Below are 22,694 nucleotides of genomic sequence, written 5' to 3'. Positions count from 1 at the left end.
CTTCACACCGGCGTCTGCAAAAACATTGAACCTGTTTCGGAATGGTTTGCCGGCGCTCCACTGTCTGTAGAATGTCCGCACAGAAATTTTCCGTGCGGACATTCCTCCGTGTAAATAAAGTCTGAGGGTATGTTCACACTGAGGAACTGAAGAGGAATCATTTCGGTCAGGAAAATTTCGAAATCTTCCATTTTATGCCTGCCAAAGAACTGAAGCTGAATTTTCCGCTTGAATTCTGCTCCAAATTGATTTCATCAGTAGTGTTGAGCGGCATAGGCCATATTCGAATTCGCGAATATTCGCGAATATATGGACGAATATTCGGCATATGTTCGCGAATATTCGTAATATTATCGTTTTATTTTCGCATATGCTAAACTTCGCGTATGCGAAAATTACCATATGCGAAAATTAGCATAAACCAAAATTAACACAAGCGAAAATTCGCGTATGCGTAAAATCGCATATACTAATTTTCATATATGCGAAAATTCGCACACCAGTCTCACACAGTAGTATTAGAGCCATCTTTACACCACACAAGCTGGAAGCAGAGAGGGATGATGGGTACTGTGAAAAAAAAAATAAAATAAAAAATAAACGAATATTCGTAATTACGAATATATAGTGCTATATTCGCGAATATTCGCGAGCAACACTATTCAACAGGGGAAAAAAAGTCCCATTGACTTCAATGGGCTTTTAGGCTGAGTTCACACTTCGGAATTTCCGTCTGGACAAAATCCGCTAGGACCGCGCAGACATTGTAGTCCCTATTGACTGCAATGTCTGCAGAGCAGATTCCGACAGAATGCAGCGACATTTCCGAGCGGAATTCTGCTCGAGGGATTCTGTAGTGTGAACCAAGCCTTAAAGGGGTATTCCAGGAAAAAAACTTTTTTTTTTTTTTTTTTTCATTTCAACTGGCTCCAGAAAGTTAAACAGATTTGTAAATGACTTCTATTACAAAAATATGAATCCTTCCAATAATTATCAACTGCTGAAGTTGAGTTGTTCTTTTTTTGTCTGGCAACAAGTCTGCTGCTTGTCTTGGGAACTGCACAGAGTAGAAGAGGTTTGCTATGGGGATTTGCTTCTACTCTGGACAGTTCCCGAGACACGTGTCATCAGAGAGCACTTAGACAGAAAAGAACAACTCAACTTCAACTTTTTTCCTGGATAACCCCTTTAAGAACAGATGCAGCCAGAAGTATGAATATGTTCAGTCTACTGGCGGAATAGAACTCAACGTCGGAATTCTGCTAACGGAAATTCCTCAGTGTGAACAGGGATGAGGAAAGTCCTTTTTTAAATTCAAAGGTACTTTCATTCAAAGCACAACTGAAGCAGAATAAGCAAGCGCAATTACTCAAGTAAATCCCTCTCCAATCCCTCAGCGTGAACATAACCTAAGGTAAAACAGAAAAAAAAAAAACAGGACAGAGGAGGGGGATGCAGCTGCAGTTTGTCTTTGTCTGTAAGACCAAAATACTGTATCTTAAGAAAAGAATTGCATTTAACCTATTTATAACTGCTCAATAAGTTGGACTTCCCCCAACTTGCAAAAATCGACCATGCTGGGATGGCAAGGGGTGGCAGTGGCCACAGGAGGATGTGTGAGTAGGAGACAAACCTCAAAAAGTGCTTTTGCAAAACTACAACTCTCAGCATGCCCGGACAGCCGTTGGCTGTCCGGGCATGCTGGAAGTTGTAGTTTTGCAAGATCTGGGGGCACACTGGTTGGGAAACACTTTGGGAGGGAGAACTGCAATACATGGGAAGATCTGGAGGAACACTGGTTGGGAAACATGTTGGGAGGAAAAACTGTTAAACATAGCAGGATCTGGAGGGTTACTGGTTGGAAAACACATTGGGAGGGAGAACTGCGAAACATGGAAATATTTGGAGGCACACTGTTTGAGAAACACGTTGAGAGGGAAAAACCGCAAAACATGGCAAGATCTGGAGTCATACTGGTTGGAAAACATGTGAGGGAGAACTGCAAAACATGAGAAGATCTGGAGGAATACTGGTTGGAAAACACGTTGGGAGGGAAAACTGTTAAACATGACAGGATCTGGAGGCAGACTGGTTGGAAAACACATCGGGAGGGAGAACTGCGAAACATGGCAATATTTGGAGGCACACTGTTTGAGAAACACGTTGGGAGGGAAAACCGCAAAACATGGCAAGATCTGGAGTTATACTGGTTGGAAAACATGTGAGGGAGAACTGCAAAACATGGGAAGATCTGGAGGAATATAGGTTGGAAAACACGTTGGGAGGGAAAACTGTTAAACATGACAGGATCTGGAGGCAGACTGGTTGGAAAACACATCGGGAGGGAGAACTGCGAAACATGTCAAGATTTGGAGGCACACTGGTTGGAAAACATGTGAGGGAGAACTGCAAAACATGGGAAGATCTGGAGGAATACAGGTTGGGAAACACGTTGGGAGGGAAAACTGTTAAACATGGCAGGATCTGGAGGCAGACTGGTTGGAAAACACATCGGGAGGGAGAACTGCAAAAAATGTCAAGATTTGGAGGCACACTGGTTGGAAAACACATCGTAAGGGAGAACTGCGAAACATGGCAATATTTGGAGGCACACTGTTTGAGAAACACGTTGGGAGGGAAAACTGCAAAACATGGCAAGATCTGGAGTCACTTTGGTTGGGAAACATGTGAGGGAGAACTGCAAAACATGGCAAGATCTGGAGGCACACTGTTTGAGAAACATGCTGGGAGGGAAAACCAAAATCATGGCAAGATCTTGAGGCACACTGGTTGGGAAACACATCAGGAGGGAGAACTGCAAAACATGGCTGGATCTGAAGGAACACTGGTTGGTAAATATGTTGGGAGGGAGAACTGCAAAACATGGCTGGATCTGAAGGCACACTAGTTGGGAAAGATGTTGGGAGAGAGAACTGCAAAACATGTAAAGATCTGGAGGCACACTGTTTGAGAAACACGTTGGGAGGAAGAAGTGCAAAACATGGGAAGCTGCAGAAGCAACATGGCATCCCCCCTAACACAGGACCAGGTTGAGGCACTTCTTCCACCTGCTTCAATGAACCAGCTGTAATTTCAACAATCTGAATTTGCCTAAAGCAGTTAGTACAGGCTAGATCCCACCTCTAGGATTCTGTTCAAGTTTACTACGGGGCCTAAACCAGAGAGATGACAAGATGTTGGAATCACTTGAGATCATAAGCTCTACCATATCTCATACCTATGGTGTCAGTCTGCTGCCTCTAAAGCTAACAAGATATGGTAAAAGTTATGAAAAGAAAAAAACAGAAATAGACCGTTGCGCATCTAAGCGCAATCATCATTTTAGGAGATAGTATGTCAATGTAAAAAAAGGTTTGCTCGCCTACTAGTGTTGTACTTTGAGCACAACACCATTGAAGACTTGATACCGCTGTCTGTGGTGCAAAGAAGGAGTGCAGCCGGCACCGGTACCGTACTCAACTGGTAGAGGACGGTCTTGAGAAATGGCAGATAGAGGAGAATGATTCTCCCAAAAATGGTGTCTTCTGTGGCGCTCTCCTCCGAAAGGTCTGTGTCTGGATTTGGGCAAATGACCGACCAAATACGGAATGGCTCCGCTCCCATGGGGAGCGGAGCCATTCCGTATTTGGTCGGTCATTTTCCCAAATCCAGACACAGACCTTTCGGAGGAGAGCCCCACAGAAGACACCATTTTTGGGAGAATCATTCTCCTCTATCTGCTAGGATATGGTAAAAGGGATATGGCATAAAAAAATAATTTTTTGCACTTACCTCATCCTCCCCGTTAGTGTTGTACAGTCCAGTTTTTGGCCGCAGCTCATAAAGAGGTCATCCCAGAAGTGTGAAAAGAGTGCAGAAAAGAACGACGGAATGAATAGGAGGTATAGAAGAAGGTATGTAATGTATTCACTCTAGAAAGGTGACAGCTAAGAGGGATATGACAGCTTCATAGAAATATGTTAATGGCCCTTATCAAAACTTCTATCATAACTCAATCTATACTCAAAAAACCCAGAGAGAACTCAAGGTCAAGTCGGGACTGAAAAACAGAGTCTGTTCAGCTCTAAAACAATCTCTCATGGGCTGTAATGGCAGATAAAGTCTTATATAGTATATAGAGTATATAGAGTATAACAAGATTTCTGGTCCTTTTTACTATTATGTATGAGGGTTGTGAATTTTCTAAGCCATAACTAGAGATGAGTGAATCAATATAGTGCATGTTGGATTGGTTCAAAATTTCCCCAAAATTTGGCAATTTAGCAAACTCTACATTTTTTAGATTAATTTCGAATGATTTCCCCAACATGGCAGCCGCTAGTACGTCTTCTACTACTACTATCCCTAAACAGCTACATATCTCCTGCTTTGTCCATCATGTTCCTTATATATTAACATAGAATGTGTCGGCGCTATCCCATGCATGCTTAAACTCCTTCCCTGTAATTGCAGCGACCACTTCTGCAGGAAGGCTATTCCATGCATCCACTACTCTCTCAGTAAAGTAAGACTTCCTGATATTACTGCAGAAACCTTTCCCCTTTAATATAAATCTATGTCCCCTTGTGATAGTTTTTCACCTACAGTATATACAGTAAATCTCCTCTCCTCCTTTACCGTGTTGATTCCCTTTATGTATATAAAAGTCTCTATCATATCCCCTCTGTCTCTTCTTTCTTCTATATATGTTAAGGTCCTTTATCCTTTCCTGGTAAGTTCTATCCTGCACAAGTTTAGTATCTTCTCTGAACTCTCCAATGTATCTATATCCTTCTGGAGATACGGCCTCCAGTACTGCGCACAATACTCCAAGTGAGGCCTCACCAGTGTTCTGTACAGTGGCATGACCACTTCTCTCTACTGCTAATACCTCTCCTTATACACCCATAAGCACTTCCCTCTCTACTGCTAATACCTCTCCTTATACACCCATAAACACTTCCCTCTCTACTGCTATTACCTCTCCCTATACACCCATAAGCACTTCCCTTTACTGCTAAAATCTCTCCCTATACACCTGTGAGCACTTCCCTCTCTACTGCTAATACCTCTCCTTATACACCCATAAACACTTCCCTCTCTACTGCTATTACCTCTCCCTATACACCCATAAGCACTTCCCTCTCTACTGCTAATACCTCTCCCTATACACCCATAAGCACTTCCCTCTCTACTGCTAATACCTCTCCTTATACACCCATAAACACTTCCCTCTCTACTGCTATTACCTCTCCCTATACACCCATAAGCACTTCCCTTTACTGCTAAAATCTCTCCCTATACACCTGTGAGCACTTCCCTCTCTACTGCTAATACCTCTCCTTATACACCCATAAACACTTCCCTCTCTACTGCTATTACCTCTCCCTATACACCCGTAAGCACTTCCCTTTACTGCTAAAATCTCTCCCTATACACCTATGAGCACTTCCTTCTCTACTGCTAATTAGTGTTGAGTGGCATAGGCCATATTCGAATTTGCGAATATTCACGAATATATGGACGAATATCCGTGATATATTCGCGAATATTCGCATATTCGTAATATTCTCATTTTATTTTCGCATATGCGAAAATACTTCCCCCTATACACCCATGAGCACTTCCCTCTCTACTGCTAATGCCTCACCCTAGACACCCATGAGCATTTCCCTCTCTACTGTTAATACCTCTCCCTATCTGCCCATGAGCACTTTCTTCTACTGCTAATACTTCTCCCTATACACCCATGAGCACTTTCTTCTACTGCTAATACTTCTCCCTATACACCCATGAGCACTTCCCTCCACTGCTAATACCTCTCCCTATACACCCATGAGCACTTTCTTCTACTGCTAATATTTCTCCCTATACACCCATGAGCACTTCCCTCTCTACTGCTAATACCTCTCCCTATACGCCCATGAGCACTTCCCTCTTTACTGTTAATACCTCTCCCTATACACCCATGAGCACTTCCCTCTTTACTGTTCATACCTCTCCCTATACACCCATGAGCATTTCCCTCTCTACTGCTAATACCTCTCCCTATACACCCATGAGCACTTTCTTCTACTGCTAATACTTCTCCCTATACACCCATGAGCACTTCCCTCTCTACTGCTAATACCTCTCCCTATACACCTATGAGCACTTCCCTCTTTACTGTTCATACCTCTCCCTATACACCCATGAGCATTTCCCTCTCTACTGCTAATACCTCTCCCTATACACCCATGAGCACTTTCTTCTACTGCTAATACTTCTCCCTATACACCCATGAGCACTTCCCTCTCTACTGCTAATATCTCTCCCTACACACCCATGAGCACTTCCCTCTACTTCTTCTACTAATACTACGATGACAACTACTACTACTACTGCTAACCCTACAAAGCTGAACATCTCCTGCCTTGTCCATCACATTCCATACTGCTCCATCAATTTTGATGCACTTTTGATTCAACCCCAATTTTTTTTGTACTGACACAAATCTTTTAGCCAATTCAAAACAAATTGGACTCATAGCGAATTTCAGAAAATTTTCTTATCTCTATCCATAATCCATTTGGCCCTGATTGCCTTCCTTGACTGATGTGAAGTCACGCTGGGGGTTGTCGTTACGCAACATATAGAGGTCCACCATTTGGATACAAAACATATCTAAAACAGCAGTCATCCTAATACACCACAATATAGACTTTCTCCATTATTCTTAAAGCTGAATGCCCCTCTCCCTTATGACAACCCCTCAGACACATGGTAACATCTCTCCCCCGTAAACACAATTTTTAATCTCTCCTCTTTTTCGCGCTCGCCGTACATACATATGCAATGACTTCATCCAGCAATACGGACACGAGACACGTCTAACAGGCAGAGATGTATGAACACAATTTAACAAGTCTATGAATCAAGAAAGGTATAATTCAGTGTAATAATATAAAAAGTGTCAGGTTATTATAGCGAGTCAGGGAATGATTGGGAGACGTTGGTATGAGATCGTAAGACTTAGAACAATCTCTTCTCTATGCTAATGCCGGTGTCATTATTTTGTCAGCTCTCATTGTGGCTTCCAGACAGCTCCACTTAAGGTGTATTGAACTAGCAATAAGGGAAAAGCACTCGCTCATACAACATCATTATTCTTTTTTGCACAGGATTTTTTTTTTAATAAGGGGATGGGGGGGGGGGGGTTCCATTTTTCACATTAATTTAACAAATCCTACCAAGGAACATTTTTCATTTAAACAAATGTCAAATCGTGTGGATTATACCTAAAAATAGTCAAACGTATCCTGCTAAGAGGGAATAAGGAAAAGGTGCGGGGAGATTAGAGGGTTTCTTATCTTCAGGTTCAATGTTAATTGCAGCAAAGGGAAAAACTGTTTTACGGTGGGTTCAGGGATTGTGAGAATAAGTCGGATCGCACACAATGGCTACGGGAATGGATGTACAGTATTTTGCTTAAAGGGGTACTCCACTGACCAGCGTGGAACTAAATGTTCTGAACGCTGTTTTTGCACAGCAGGGGTCGGCCACTCCCCCTCGCGATATCACGGCCACGCCCGCTCAATGCAAGTCTATGGGAGGGGGCGTTACGCCCCCTCCCATAGACTTGCATTGAGGGTGCGTGTCTGTGATGTCACGAGGGGGCGTGGCCGACCCCGCAGTGTGAAAACAGTGTGGAGAGGGGTAGAGTACCCCTTTAAAAAAAAATTCAATCTGTAAAAGTCAGACTGCCTCCCCCCCTCTACACACACACACCATAATCAGCTACTTATCCCCTATCATGTGGATAGGGGATAACTTATAATGGTAGGAATGCCCCTTTAAAGGGGAAGGCCCACTATTATAATTTTTTTACCTATACACAGGATTGATTAATAATGTGTGATTGCTAAGGGTCCAACTACCAAAAAAACACTGATCAAGAGAATGGTGGTCCCTGTGCGCCCCTTGTGAATGAAGCACGCCCACCGCTCTATTCACTTCTATGGGACTGATAGAGATAGCTGAAGACACTGGTGGATGAGACAAAATAATGGGGTCCCCATTTTTTACAATTTAGTGGGATCCAAGCATTTAGAGTTCTACCAACCAAATATTCAATTATGGCCTATCTTGTGGAACGCACGGAGCATGCACGGCCAGCATGCCATTCATTCTCTATGGGGCTTATGAATATTGCCAAACACAAGACATTGCCAAACATTGCCACAAAATAGGTCATGAATACCAGGCTGTTGGAGGTCTGAATGCTTGGATCATATTTACCCCTTAAGGACCAGGCCATTTTACACCTTAGGACCAGAGCGTTTTTTGCACATCTGACCACTGTCACTTTAAACATTAATAACCCTGGAATGCTTTTAGTTATCATTCTGATTCCAAGATTTTTTTTTCGTGACATATTTTACTTTAACATGGTGGTAAAATTTTGTGGTAACTTCTATCCTTTCTTGGTGAAAAATCCCCAAATTTGATGAAAAATTTGAAAATTTTGCATTTTTCTAACTTTGAAGCTCTCTGCTTGTAAGGAAAATGGATATTCCAAATAAAAAAAAATTTGATTCACATATACAATATGTCTACTTTATGTTTGCATCATAAAATTGACGAGTTTTTACTTTTGGAAGACACCAGAGGGCTTCAAAGTTCAGCAGCAATTTTCCAATTTTTCAGAAAATGTTCAAACTCACTATTTTTCAGGGATCAGTTCAGGTTTGAAGTGGATTTGAAGGGTCTTCATATTAGAAATACCCCATAAATGACCCCATTATAAAGACTGCACCCCCCCCCCCCCCAAAGTATTCAAAATGAAATTAATTCAGAGTTTTAACCCTTTAGGTGTTTCACAGGAATAGCAGCAAAGTGAAGGAGAAAATTCACAATCTTAATTTTTTTACACTCGCATGTTCTTGTAGACCCAATTTTTTTTTATTTTTACAAGGGGTAAAAGGAGAAAATGTATACTTATATTTGTAATTATGTCTATGTAAAGTGTTCGGCGGGTGCAGTAGAGGGCTCAGAAGGGAAGGAGCCACGAGGGGATTTTGGAGAGTATGTTTTTCTGAAATGGTTTTTGGGGGGCATGTTGCATTTAGGAAGCCCCTATGGTGCCAGAACAGCAAAAAAAAACACATGGCATACCATTTTGGAAACTAGACCCCTTGAGGAACGTAACAAGGAATTAAGTGAGCCTTAATACCCCACAGATGTTTCACGATTTTTGCATATGTAAAAAAAAATGTTGTTTTTTTCACTAAAATGTATGTTTCCCCCCAAATTTCACATTTTTGCAGGGGTTAATAGCAGAAAATACCCCCCAAAATTTGCAACCACATCTCTTCTGAGTATGGAGGTACCCCATAAATTGACCTGAAGTGCACTACGGGCGAGCTACAATGCTCAGAAGAGAAGGAGTCATATTTGGCTTTTTGAGAGCAAATTTTGCTCAGGGGGCATGTCGCATTTAGGAAGCCCCTATGGTGCCAGGACGGCAAAACAAAAAAAACACATGGCATACCATTTTGGAAACTAGACTCCTTGAGAAACGTAACAAGGAATAAAGTGAGCCTTAATACCCCACAGGGATTTCACAACTTTTGCATATGTAAAAAAAAAAAAAATGTTTTCCCAAAAATGTGTTTCCCCCCAAATTTCAAATTTTTGCAAGAGTTAATAGCAGAAAAGACCCCTGTAAATTTGTAACCTCATCTCTTCTGAGTATGGAAATACCCCATGTGTGGACGTCAAATGCTCTGCTGGCGCACTACAATGCTCAGAAGAGAAGGAGCGCCATTGAGCTTTTGGGAAAAAAAAATTTGGAATGGTAGTCAGGGGTCATGTGCGTTTACAAAGCCCCCCCGTGGTGCCAGAACAGTGGACCCCCCACATCCTATTTTGGAAACTACACCCCTCACAGAATTTAATAAGGGGTGCAGTGAGTATTTACACCCCACTGGCATTTGACAGATCTTTGGAACAGTGGGCTGTGCAAATGAAAAATTACATTTTTCATTTTCACGGACCACTGTTCCAAAAATCTGTCAGACACCTGTGGGGCGTAAATGCTCACTGTACCCCTTATTACATTCCGTGAGGGGTGTAGTTTCCAAAATGGGATCACATGTGGGTATTTATTTTTTTGCGTTTATGTCAGAACCGCTGTAAAATCGGCCACCCCTGTGAATCACCAATTTAGGCCTCAAACGTACATAGTGCGCTCTCACTCCTGAGCCTTGTTGTGCGCCCGCAGAGCATTTTACGCCCACATCTGGGGTATTTCTGTACTCAGGAGAAATTGCGTTACAAATTTTGGGGGTCTTTTTTTCCTTTTAACCCTTGTGAAAATAAAAAGTATAGGGCAACACCAGCATGTTAGTGTAAATTTTTTTCTTTTTTTACACTAACAAGCTGGTGTAGCCCCAACTTTTCCTTTTCATAAGGGGTAAAAGGAGAAAAAGCCCCCCAAAATTTGTAGTGCAATTTCTCCCGAGTACGGAAATACCCATATGTGGCCCTAAACTGTTTCCTTGAAATACGACAGGGCTCCAAAGTGAGAGAGCTCCATGCGCATTTGAGGACTAAATTAGGGATCGCATAGGGTGGACATAGGGGTATTCTACACCAGTGATTCCCAAACAGGGTGCCTCCAGCTGTTGCTAAATTTCCAGCATGCCTGGACAGTCAGTGGCTGTCCGGAAATGCTGGGAGTTGTTGTTTTGCAACAGCTGGAGGCTCCGTTTTGGAAACACTGCCATACAATACGTTTTTTATTTTTATTGGGGGGGGGGGGGGCAGTGTAAGGGGTGTATATGTAGTGTTTTACTCTTTATGTGTTATTGTAGTGTTTTTAGGGTACTTTCGCACTGGCGTGTTACGGTGAGTTTACTGCTAGGAGTTTGAGCTGCGGCAAAAAATTTGCCGCAGCCCAAACTTGAAGCAGGAAACTTACTTTAAGCCTGCCTGTGTCAATGTACCCTGTACGTTCACATGGGGGGGGGGGGGGCAAACCTCCAGCTGTTTCAAAACTACAACTCCCAGCATTACTGACAGACCGTGCATGCTGGGAGTTGTACTTTTGCAACAGCTGGAGACACACTGGTTGGAAAACCTTCAGTTAGGTTCTGTTTCCAACCAGTCTGCCTCCAGCTGTTGCAAAACTACAACTCCCAGCATGTACTGATCACCAAAGGGCATGCTGGGAGATGTAGTTATGCAATAGCAGGAGGGATCGCAACTACAACTCCCAGCATGCCGAGACAGCTGTTTGCTGTTTGGGCATGCTGGGATTTGCAGTTTTGCAACATCTGGAGGGCTACAGTTTTAGAGAACACTGCAAAGTGATCTCCAAACTGTGGTCCTCTAGCTGTTGCAAAACTACAATTGCCAGCATGCCCAGACAGCAAACAGTTGTTTGGGCATGCTAGGAGTTGTAGTTTTGCAAGATCTGGAGGGCTACAGTTTAGGGACCACTATATAGTGGTCTCAAACTGTAGCCCTCCATCTGTTGCAAAACTACATCTTCCAGCATGCCCAAACAGCTGTCAGGGCATGCTGGGAGTTGTAGTTTTGCAACATCTGGAGGGCTACAGTTAGAGACCACTGTATAATGGTCTCAAACTGTACCCTTCAGATGTTGCACACCGGCTTAAGTCGGATCCAGCCACACGTCATCGCCGATCTCCGTCGCCCGTAGCCTCCATCGCCCGCCCGGATCGGTAATTTTCCCCGTCCTGCCCCGCCTATTGTGGGTGGGCAGGACGGGGAAAACGAAAGTAAACCCCCCCGCCCCCGATCTGCTATTGGTGGTCGCGTCTAGACCACCAATAGCAGGGATAGGAGGGGTGGCACCCGTGCCACCTCACTCCTATCGCTTCAGGGGGATCGTGGGTGTCTTAGACACCCGCGATCCCCCTTACATTCCGGGTCACCTGGTCACTATAGACCCGTAATGACCCGTAATTGCGCAAATCGCAAGTGTGAATTCACTTGCGATTTGCCGTGATCGCCGACATGGGGGGGTCTGATGACCCCCCTGGGCATTTGCACGGGATGCCTGCTGAACGATTTCAGCAGGCATCCCGGTCCGATCCCCGTCCGGCGCACGGCGGGGACCAGAACTGCCCATGACGTAACTGTACGTCCTTGGTCCTTAAGACCCAGGGTGTCGGGACGTAACGTTACGTCATGGGTCCTGTAGGGGTTAAAGGGGTACTCCCCAGGAAAACGGAAAACTTTTTTTTTTTTTTATCAACAGAAAGTTAAACAGAATTGTAAATTACTTCTATTTAAAAATCGGAATCCTTCAAGTACTTATCAGCTTCTATTTTCTCCACAGGAAGTTAATTTCTTTTTGATTTTCCTTTTCAGTCTGACCACAGTGCTCTCTGCTGACACCTCTGTCCATTTTAAGAACTGTCTGCAGCAGGAGAGGTTTGCTATGGGGATTTGCTCCTATTCTGGACAGTTCCTAAAATGCAGTCAGCAGAGAGCACTGTGGTCAGGCAGAAAGGAAATTCAAAAAGAAAAGAACTTCCTGTGGAGCATACAGCGGCTGACAAGTACTAGAAGGATTAAGAGGTTTCAATAGAAGTAATTTGCAAATCTGTTTAGCTTTCTGGCACCAGTTGATTTAAATAAAAATTCAAAATAAACATTTTCCAGGGTAGTACCCCTTTAGATGGTAAAATGGGAACCCTGGTTTTCTGTCTCTCCCATCAGTGTCTTTAGTTATCTCAGTCAGTCCCATAGTAGTGAAAGGAGTGGTGGCCGTGCAAGCAAACTACTGCTTCATTCACAATCATGTGGATAGATAAATATTGACAGCTGAAATACCCCTTTAAATTAAAGATAAGGTATTTTACAAGGCCCTGGCATGGCTCTAGACACTGTGTATACGTACAGGGAGGGTTCAATATCCAGACAGTGTCACAACAATGTAGATACAAAGAAGCTGAAGAAGAGGAATAGATGGGGCACTCACCGGGTACCCGTATAAAAACTTCAGTTTATTGCATATAAAAACAATAAAACAGTATAGTGGGGAGACAAGGAACAGGCGGGTAGCGAAGATAGGCAACAGCTGTTTCTAACTGAACAGGCACTTCTTCAGGCCTCCACTCAAGTGCAGGCCAGAAGAAACACCTGTTTGGTGAGAAACGTCTGTCACCTTGAGTGGAGTCCGGAAGAAGTGCCTGTTTGGCAAGAAACGGCTGTCACCTTGAGTGCAGGCCGGAAGAAGCACCTGTTTGGTGAGAAAAGATCATCATCTCGAATGGGAGCCAGAAGAAGCCTTTTTTGGTGAGAAATGGCCATAACCCAGAAGAAGCACCTGTTTGGTGAGAAACGTCCATCGCCTATCCACGCTACCTGCCTGTTCCCTCTCTCCCTGCTATGCTGTTTCATCATTTTGATTTGGAATAAACTGAAGTTTTTATATGGGTTCCCAAAGAGTGCTCCATTTATTCTTTTTACTTGTTTGTATATACCCTTTTAATTGTCTGTATAATCTGCACGTACAGTCTTACTCCTGATCTGTGAAGTCCTGTTCTGTTATCTAGGTACTCCCTGCCATATGTGTCTATTTGTTTATTGATACAACATCATTTATAGCAGAAAGTAATCCTAATTGCTTTTGCAGAGCAGCTGTAGATATCTAGAAAATGAATGTGCGCGGTAAGCAAGCTAATAATTATGCGCAATGAGGGGAAAAAGAAACAAAAACAACAAACACAACGCCTGCTGAGCCCGTGTCTGTCCTCTGTAAATGATCGCCTGCGCCATAAGATCAGACCAAATAGTAAACACTATACATATGTCGCGTTTTCCACTAGATCCTGGCATCAAGAATAACGCTTTGCGTGCGTCTCATAGACTGAGGCTGGACACAGACGTAACAAATTTGAGTAAAAACGATAAAAAATTCCATTGTCTTTTTTGAGTGAAATCCGGAAGAGTCCTGTAAACAAAGTGAATAATCAGAATTAGGTGAACACGTGACCATTGACCACTATTATGTCCCCCACAATGAGGTATCTTTAATATTGTAACCTCTGAAAAAAAATCAATATTTAGGACAAAAAATCAATAAAGAAAGGGTAAAAAAAGGCTTTAGGATAAGTTATGTGTCTTAAAAGTCAAAGGGGTCCTCCGGAGGATAATAATTAAAAATAAATAAATCAACTGGTGCCAGAAAGTTAAACAGATTTGTAAATTACTTGTATTAAAAAATCTTAATTCTTCTAGTACTTATCTGCTGCTGTATGCTCCAGAGGAAGTTGTGTAGTTCTTTCCAGTCTGACCACAGTGCTCTCTGCTGACACCTCTGTCCATGTCAGGAACTGTCCAGAGCAGGAACAAATGCATATAGCAAATCTCTCCTGTTTTGCACAATTCCTTACACGGACAGAGTGCACAGTGTCCGATTGGTCCGATTGGAAAGAACTACACAACTTCCGTGGAGCATACAGCAGCTGGTAAGTACTGGAAGGATTAAGATTTTTGTATAGAAGTAATTCACAAATCTGTTTACCTTTCTGCCTCCAGTTGATCTGAAAACAGTTGTTTCCTCTCTTTAAGGCTATGTTCACATTGTCAAATATAAACAAAATGTCCTGCCCGGAAAAAACAGGCGAACGTTCCTCAAATGGCAGGTTGTCTCCATAGATGGCAATACATTTTGTCAAGTCTTTTAGCCGAGGCAGAAATCGAGATGTTTCTGCCACAGAAGTTCCGCCGTTTTCACGGCGCAGCAGTATCCCATTAAAAACAATTGGAGTCTGCTGCAACAGAATTTCCAAGTGGAATTTTTCCGCCGGATTACGCTCGGAAATTCTGTCGTGAGAACAAGGCCTGAAAGTAAATATTCATGGTGACCTAGAGTGTTTTAGGGTAGGGTCACAAATGCCGTATTTTGCAGCGTATTTTCTGAAGCTGACTTTGCTAACTATTGACTTCAATGGGTAGGAAAATACGAAGCAGCAAATACACAATAAAATACGGCACGTGGGACCCTAATACATATATTGCAAGTTATATCAGTGTTTCCCAACCAGTATCCCTCTGGCTGTTGCAAAACTACAACCCCCAGCATACCCGGACAGCCGTTGGCTGTCCGGGCATGCTGGGAGTTGTAGTTTTTAAACAGCCTGAGGCACACTGATTGGAAAATGCTGGGAATCTATGTATTATCTATGGTGGGGCTAGTTAGGTATAATAACACTGGCTAGTCACTATACAGTAGAATACCACTTTCTAACAAAATGAACATAACAGGAATACTACAAAGCTACAAACAGATATACCAGGCAGGATATAGCATACTAACAAACAGTTCAAGAACCAGGATAAAGACTAACGGCACAAATGATAATATAAACAAGACTAGATATGGGGATAAGTATACAGCAGACAAAACCAGGAGATGCAGGGGTGAACAGGTTAACTGAATGTTAGAACACTAAATGGGTCAGGAAATCAAGAGCACAGTTCACACTGGACTCAGAACAAGGAACACATTGGACACCCCACTCCATGTCCCTCCAACATGAATACTAAGGCTAAATAGGCTCCTTGCCAGCAGACACTCTACACAGTGAAAACAGGATACTAGCCTAGGAAGAAACAGAAATCCTAAATACATGCAAGCACGGGTACAGGCACAAGACTTACTCCTAGATAGACGGATTAGCATAAGGTTCTGAACAGGATTCTATCCTAGGAGATCCAGGATCAAACAAAGTCAAAACAGGACTGGCAAAACACGGAGTCAGGCAACACAAAGCAGAACGAAGAATAAAAAAATACTAAAACCCGACAAAGGTACTAAAACAAAGCAAGCTAATATATATATATATATATATATATATATATATATATATATATATATCAAACAGAACAGATAACCATGGTTAAAGCTCAGGATACATGTGATCAGACAGACATAGTGAACATAATGCAAACATGGTCAGAGTAACAGGTGTAATTACAAGCCCAGAACAGCATCTGAAGAGGCCTTATATACCCTCCCAGTGCTGAAGGGCTGGAAGGTTAACTTTTCCCAGACCAGGGAGAGTAAACACAGAAACTGTTCAGACATAAACATAATGTCTGAACAGGACTCAAAGCAGAAAAATGCAAAATACAGATACATGGGCATTACAATGACAAGCAGATAATTGCAAGAAAAACATACAAAGCACATTTCAATACTGACAAGAACAGCATCACCAATAGACCATAGATGGAAAAGATGGTGGCACAAAACAATGATGATGGTGGAGGTCAGGAGTGAAGCAGAGAACAAACAGGTGGAGGTCAGGAATGAAGCAGAGGACAAACAGGTGGAGGTCAGGAATGAAGCAGAGGACAAACAGGTGAAGGTCAGGAATGAAGCAGAGGACAAACAAGTGGAGGTCAGGAATGAAGCAGAGGACAAACAGGTGGAGGTCAGGAATGAAGCAGAGGACAAACAGGTGGAAGTCAGGAATGAAGCAGAGGACAAACAGGTGGAGGTCAGGAATGAAGCAGAGGACAAACAGGTGGAGGTCAGGAATGAAGCAGAGGACAAACAGAATTAGCTGTTCCTAATCTTTCCCTAGATATTTTCCTAAACTCTAAGTCCCATCTAAGTCTCACCGCCCCTGCAAATATCCCTACAGGAACCTGGACTCACTTTCTCTATGAACAATGAACAAAAGCAACTATAAAATACAAACACAAGGAAAATCAACCAATCATATTGCTTCTTTTGAAAAGCCGTGTGAGAAATAAGAACTCGATCCTTCTTTGCTTTGGTTTTGCAGCTTTCCCAATGAATTTAGTAAACTGAGGATTATTTACATTTGGGGGTGTGGGGGGGGGGAGGGGAATTAATAGCTTGCCCCTTCCTAGATCCAGCAGAGGCATATCAATAGTTAATGAAAGGAAGGACTAGACAGCGGACAGCGGAGCCTTGGGGCTCTACCAGCTCTAGTTATTACCTCCTTTCTATGTGCAGGTGTTATTACTTTCTTTTCTGCATTTATTAGAGTTTATACTCTCTATGACTGTTTGTTGCTGTCCAGGATGTTTGAGCATTAATGTAATGTGCCCTAAGTTAATTTCCGGGTTTCATTGAATGTACTGTGTGTGGTGGTCTGGCATTGCTGAGGGGGTCAAACGCATGATACTCAAATACTCTCCCCCCTGCACTGGATATGTATCCATTTTCTTTGTTCTGATGGAATAATAAAAGGCTGAATCTCCTTTGTACATAACTATGTGAGTATCATTTGTTTCCTTCTCTATATAGCACACTTATTCTCCAGCGTTTGAGAGTAGTGACAGGTTTCATGGAAATAGTAACATTCCTGGTGGTCTAGAGTAAGGACCATTAACATTCCTGGTGGACGAGAGTAAGGACCATTAACATTCCTGGTGGTCTAGAGTAAGGACCATTAACATTCCTGGTGGTCTAGAGTAAGGACCATTAACATTACTGTTGGACTAGAGTAGGGACTGTAAACATTTCTGGTGGACAAGAGTAGGGACTGTAAACATTTCTGGTGGACTAGAGTAAGGACCATTAACATTCCTGGTGGTCAAGAATAAGGACTGTTACTAATCACCAAAGGAGTGACTAGTAACATTCCTGGTGGTCTAGGGGAGTGATCAGTAACAGTCTTAGTAGTCTAGAGGTTTGATCAGTAACATTTCTAGTGGTCTAGAGAAGTAATTTGTAACATACCTGGTTGTCTAGAGGAGTCATAATTAACAATCTTGGTGGTCTAGAGGAGTGATCAGTAACATTTCTGGTGGTCTAGATGAGTAATTAGTAACATTTTTAGCGGTCTAGAGAAGGGATTTGTAACATACATGATGGTCTAGAGTAGTAATAATTAACACTATTGGTGGTCTAGAGAGTGATTAGTAACGTTCCTGGTGGTATAGAGGAGTGATTACTAACGTACCTAGTGGTCTAGAGGAGTGATTAGTAACATTCTTAGTTGTCTATAGAAGTGATTAGTAACATTCTTGGTGGTCTAGAGGAGTGATAAGTAAAATTCCTTGTGGTCTAGTGGAGTGACTAGTAACATTATTGGTGGTCTAGAGGAGTGATTAATACCATTCCTGGTGGTCTAGAGGAGGGAATAGTAACATTCCTGGTGGTCTAGAGAAGTAATTAGTAACATTCCTGGTGGTCTAGAGGAGTGATAAGTAAAATTCCTTGTGGTCTAGTGGAGTGACTAGTAACATTATTGGTGGTCTAGAGGAGTGATTAATACCATTCCTGGTGGTCTAGAGGAGGGAATAGTAACATTCCTGGTGGTCTAGAGAAGTAATTAGTAACATTCCTGGTGGTCTAGAGGAGTGTTTAGTAACATTCCTGGTGGTCTAGAGAAGTGATTAGTAACATTCCTGGTGGTCTAGAGGAGTGTTTAGTAACATTCCTGGTGGTCTAGAGAAGTGATTAGTAACATTCCTGGTGGTCTAGAGTAGGGAATAGGTAACATTCCTGGTGGTCTAGAGAAGTGATTAGTAACATTCCTGCTGGTCTAGAGGAGTGATTAGTAACATTCCTGGTGGTCTAGAAAAGTGATTGGTAACATTCTGGTGGTCTAGAGAAGTGATTAATAAGATTCATCATGGTCTAGAGGAGTGATAAGTAAATTTCCTGGTGGTCTAGAGAGTAATTGGTAACATTCCTGTTGGTCGAGAGGAATGATTAGTAACATTCCTGTTGGTCTAGAGGAGTGATAAGTAACATTCCTGGTGGTCTAGAGGAGTGATTAATAAGATTATTCATGGTCTAGAGGAGTGATAAGTAAATTTCCTGGTGGTCTAGAGAGTAATTGATAACATTCCTGTTGGTCTAGAGGAATGATTAGTAACATTCCTGTTGGTCTAGAGTAGTGATTAGTAACATTCCTGGTGGTCTAGAGGAGTGATAAGTAACATTCCTGGTGGTCTAGAGGAGAGATTACTAACATTCCTGTTGGTTCAGTGTAGGGACCAGTAGCATTCCTTGTGATATACAGTGGGGAATAAGTAACATTCCTGGTGATCTAGAGGAGTGATAAGTAACATTCCTGGTGGTCTAGAGGAGAGATTACTAACATTCCTGTTGGTTCAGTGTAGTGACCAGTAGCATTCCTTGTGATATACAGTGGGGAATAAGTAACATTCCTGGTGGTCTAGAGGAGTGATAAGTAACATTCCTGGTGGTCTAGAGAGATTACTAACATTCCTGTTGGTTCAGTGTAGGGACCAGTAGCATTCCTTGTGATATACAGTGGGGAATAAGTAACATTCCTGGTGATCTAGAGTAGTAGATAGCAGTCATCTAATACTCCCCACCATTCGCTCCTTGAGCCGTGCCCTTGTCATCTTACAAATAACACATCAGACACATAATTTCCTTTTTTTTGTGGGTGGGGGTTGACCATAGATTTTATTATTCTCTTTTTTAATTTTAAACATTACATACACGACACAAGGGGTTTGCAGCATTATGCCAACCCCCGGACTCCCAGGGAGCACGTCAGCCGCCACAGATTACTGAACACTTTATAATCACACGACCCGCCGCTGTGACTTGCATGCGGAGAACATCAGAAAACGGTACAAGCCTCCTATAACGAGTGGAACAAAAATAAGTAACAAAGCAAACAAGGGAGGGAGGGTAACAGTCAGACTGGCACAGGAACTACCAAAAAGCCCCGGAACGGCCTTTACATTAAGAGGCTGTGCTATTTCTAAATGCTGCCTTACAAAGCGAGGGTGGGGATTGGGGCCGAGCCTGCACTACCTGATATTAATTTGCACTGACAATGGCCTGGATTGCTTTTTAACTACTGATAGATGTCAGCTGTTGTCTTGGCTTTCCATGCCTTTTTGCACGTCTCTTTATTCATGTGTCCAATACGTTTTCTCTGTGTCATTTCCCATTTTTACACATAACTTTATTTGTTTTGGTTTCTTTGTATGTATAATAAAGTGTTTCCCAACCAGAGTGTCTCCAGCTGTTGCAAAACTACAACTTCCAGCATGCCCGGACAGCCAACGGCTGTCCGGGCATGCTGGAAGTTTTAGTTTTTGGAACAGCTGCAGGCTCCCTGGTCAAGAAACACTTTATGATACATACAAAGAAACCAAAACAAATAAAGTTATGTGTAAAAATGTGAAATAACACAGAAAAAACGTATTGGACACATGACTAAAGAGACGTGCAAAAAGGCATGGAAAGCCAAGACAACAGCTGACATCTATGAGTAATTAAAAAGCAATCCAGCCCATTGTCAGTGCAAATTAACATCACTACTCCGGTAGAAAAAGAAATGTTTCCAAATCAACTGATGCCAGAAAGTTATCTAGATTTGTAAATGACTTCTATTTCAAAAACGTAACCCTCCCAGTACTTATCAGCTGCTGTATGCTCCAGAGGAAGTTGTTTAGTTCTTTTCTGTCTTAACACAGTGCTCTCTGCTGACACCTCTGTCCGTGTCAGGAATAATGATAAGCGGCAGGGGCCAAATTCAAATTTGCGATATTTCACTAATATATGGACGAATATTTGTCTTATGTTTTGCGAAATTCGCATATTAGCTATCTACATTTTTTTTTTCATGCGAAAATTCGCAACAAAATTTGCATAGTGCGCAGGCGCAATTATATCTTTCACCTAAAAGAAGGCAGGCATCAGTGTCCAGTCTGGAAGTGCCGATATTTGTATAAAAATTTGCATAAAAAAATAACAATATTCACCATTCCGAATATATATCACGATATTCGAAATATTCGCGAAATTGCGAAGTGCCGGTATTCGTGGTAAAAATTCGCATTCACACTCAACACTAGTCAGGAACTGTACAGAGCGGGATAGGTTTGCTATGGGGATTTTCTCCTGCTCTGGACAGTTCCTGACACGGACAGAGGTGGCAGCAGAGAGCACTGTGGTCAGACTGGAAAGAACCACAAAACTTTCTCTGAAGCATACAGCAGCTGATAAGTTCTGGAAGGATTAAGATTTTTTTTATAAAGAAGTCATTTACAAATCTGTATAATTTTCTGGCACTACATTTTTTCCCCCACCAGAGTACCCCTTTAAAAGCGCTCAGTACATAATAGGCTGAAACGCTCCATATATATTGTGCACATCAATTAGGAATCGATGTCCCTTTAAGACAGTCACAGTTTTCCTTTGTTTTCCTACCGGTTTACAGACTAATATATCATCTTTCATCTCTGTCTATAGGTCCCAGGGGAGTCCTCAGAGGTCGCCGCATATACTGTGGTAACGGAAGACGTATTTAATCACCGCGTTCCTAGAATGAGAGCGCGTTACCGCCATCCCAACACGACTGCCATGACGCATCACGAGCGAGATCTCCTCTTCTGCTCCTTCTTTCCACAAACTGTTTGTTGATGTAATTAGGACGAAATGCGTGCAAGGGCTCCGCATACTCCATGTACTGTGATGGCAGGCGGGGACTCGGGGAATAACCTAGTAAACCGTCTCCGTTTCCAAACCACCAAGCACAAAAATGCGCCTAATTTATCATATAGTAAAAGCTACGGGGCGTGGTGTCACATCACGAGGGGCATGGTGTGACATCACGAGGGGCGTGGTGTGACATCATGAGGGGTGTGGTGTGACATCACGAGAGGTGTGGTGTGACATCACGAGGGGCGTGGTGTGACATCACGAGGGGCGTGGTGTGACATTACGAGCGGCGTGGTGTGACATCACGAGGGGTGTGGTGTGACATCACGAGGGGCATGGTGTGACATCACAAGGGGCGTGGTGTGACATCACGAGGGGTGTGGTGTGATATCACGAGGGGCGTGGTGTGACATCACAAGAGGCGTGGTGTGACATCACGAGGGGCGTGGTGTGACATCACGAGGGGCATGGTGTGACATCACGAGGGGCGTGGTGTGACATCACAAGGGGCGTGGTGTGACATCACGAGGGGTGTAGTGTGATATCACGAGGGGTGTAGTGTGATATCACGAGGGGCGTGGTGTGACATCACGAGGGGCGTGGTGTGACATCACGAGGGGCGTGGTGTGATATCACGAGGGGCGTGGTGTGACATCACAAGGGGCGTGGTGTGATATTAAGAGGGGCGTGGTGTGATATCACAAGGGGCGTGGTGTGGCATCACAATGGGCGTGGTGTGACATCACGAGGGGTGTGGTGTGATATCACGAGGGGCGTGGCGACCCCCGAAGCCCGCACACAGCATTTGGAACATTTAGTTCCAAACGCTGGGGCAGTGGAGTACCCCTTTAAATTTTCTCACCAAGACTACAGCATTCAATCTACGGATTTTGCCGAAGTCCCATGCAAGTCTAAGGGACCACCACCAAATCCATACATTGATCGCCATAGTCTTATGCAAGTCTCAGAAAATGAGAATGTAAATATATATCCTGCTACCTACGCTAGATCAAGTGTATCTGCATCCTCAGGATGTAGATACAGTTGAATACTATGGCAGAGCTAGGAGTTGGTGGCTATTGCCATTTATTCTAACACACTTTATTCTCATCCAGCTCTCAATATCATGTATACCAAAGAGTAGAGTTTCCCAACCAGGGTGCCTCCAGTTGATGCAAAACTACAACTCCCAGCATAAGGCTGTCCGGGCTTGCTAGGGGTTGTAGTTTTGCAACACCTAGAAGTACACGGATTGGAAAACACT

General features: G+C 43.0%; 1 long non-coding RNA gene across 1 annotated transcript; it reads left to right on the top strand.

The window, feature by feature from the left end:
• The first annotated feature begins 1,362 nt into the window (after nucleotides 1–1,362).
• Nucleotides 1,363–21,558, top strand: LOC130284950 (uncharacterized). The gene is made up of 3 exons (XR_008847195.1): nucleotides 1,363–1,414; nucleotides 3,820–3,914; nucleotides 21,242–21,558. It is a non-coding gene; the product is annotated as an uncharacterized LOC130284950 (long non-coding RNA).
• The last annotated feature ends 1,136 nt before the right edge of the window (nucleotides 21,559–22,694 follow it).

Source organism: Hyla sarda, chromosome 8 (genome assembly GCF_029499605.1).
Source record: "Hyla sarda isolate aHylSar1 chromosome 8, aHylSar1.hap1, whole genome shotgun sequence".
In the NCBI taxonomy this organism is placed as follows: domain Eukaryota; kingdom Metazoa; phylum Chordata; class Amphibia; order Anura; family Hylidae; genus Hyla; species Hyla sarda.
Note: the sequence above shows the minus strand (reverse complement) of the source record. Positions and strands in the feature narration are given on the sequence as shown.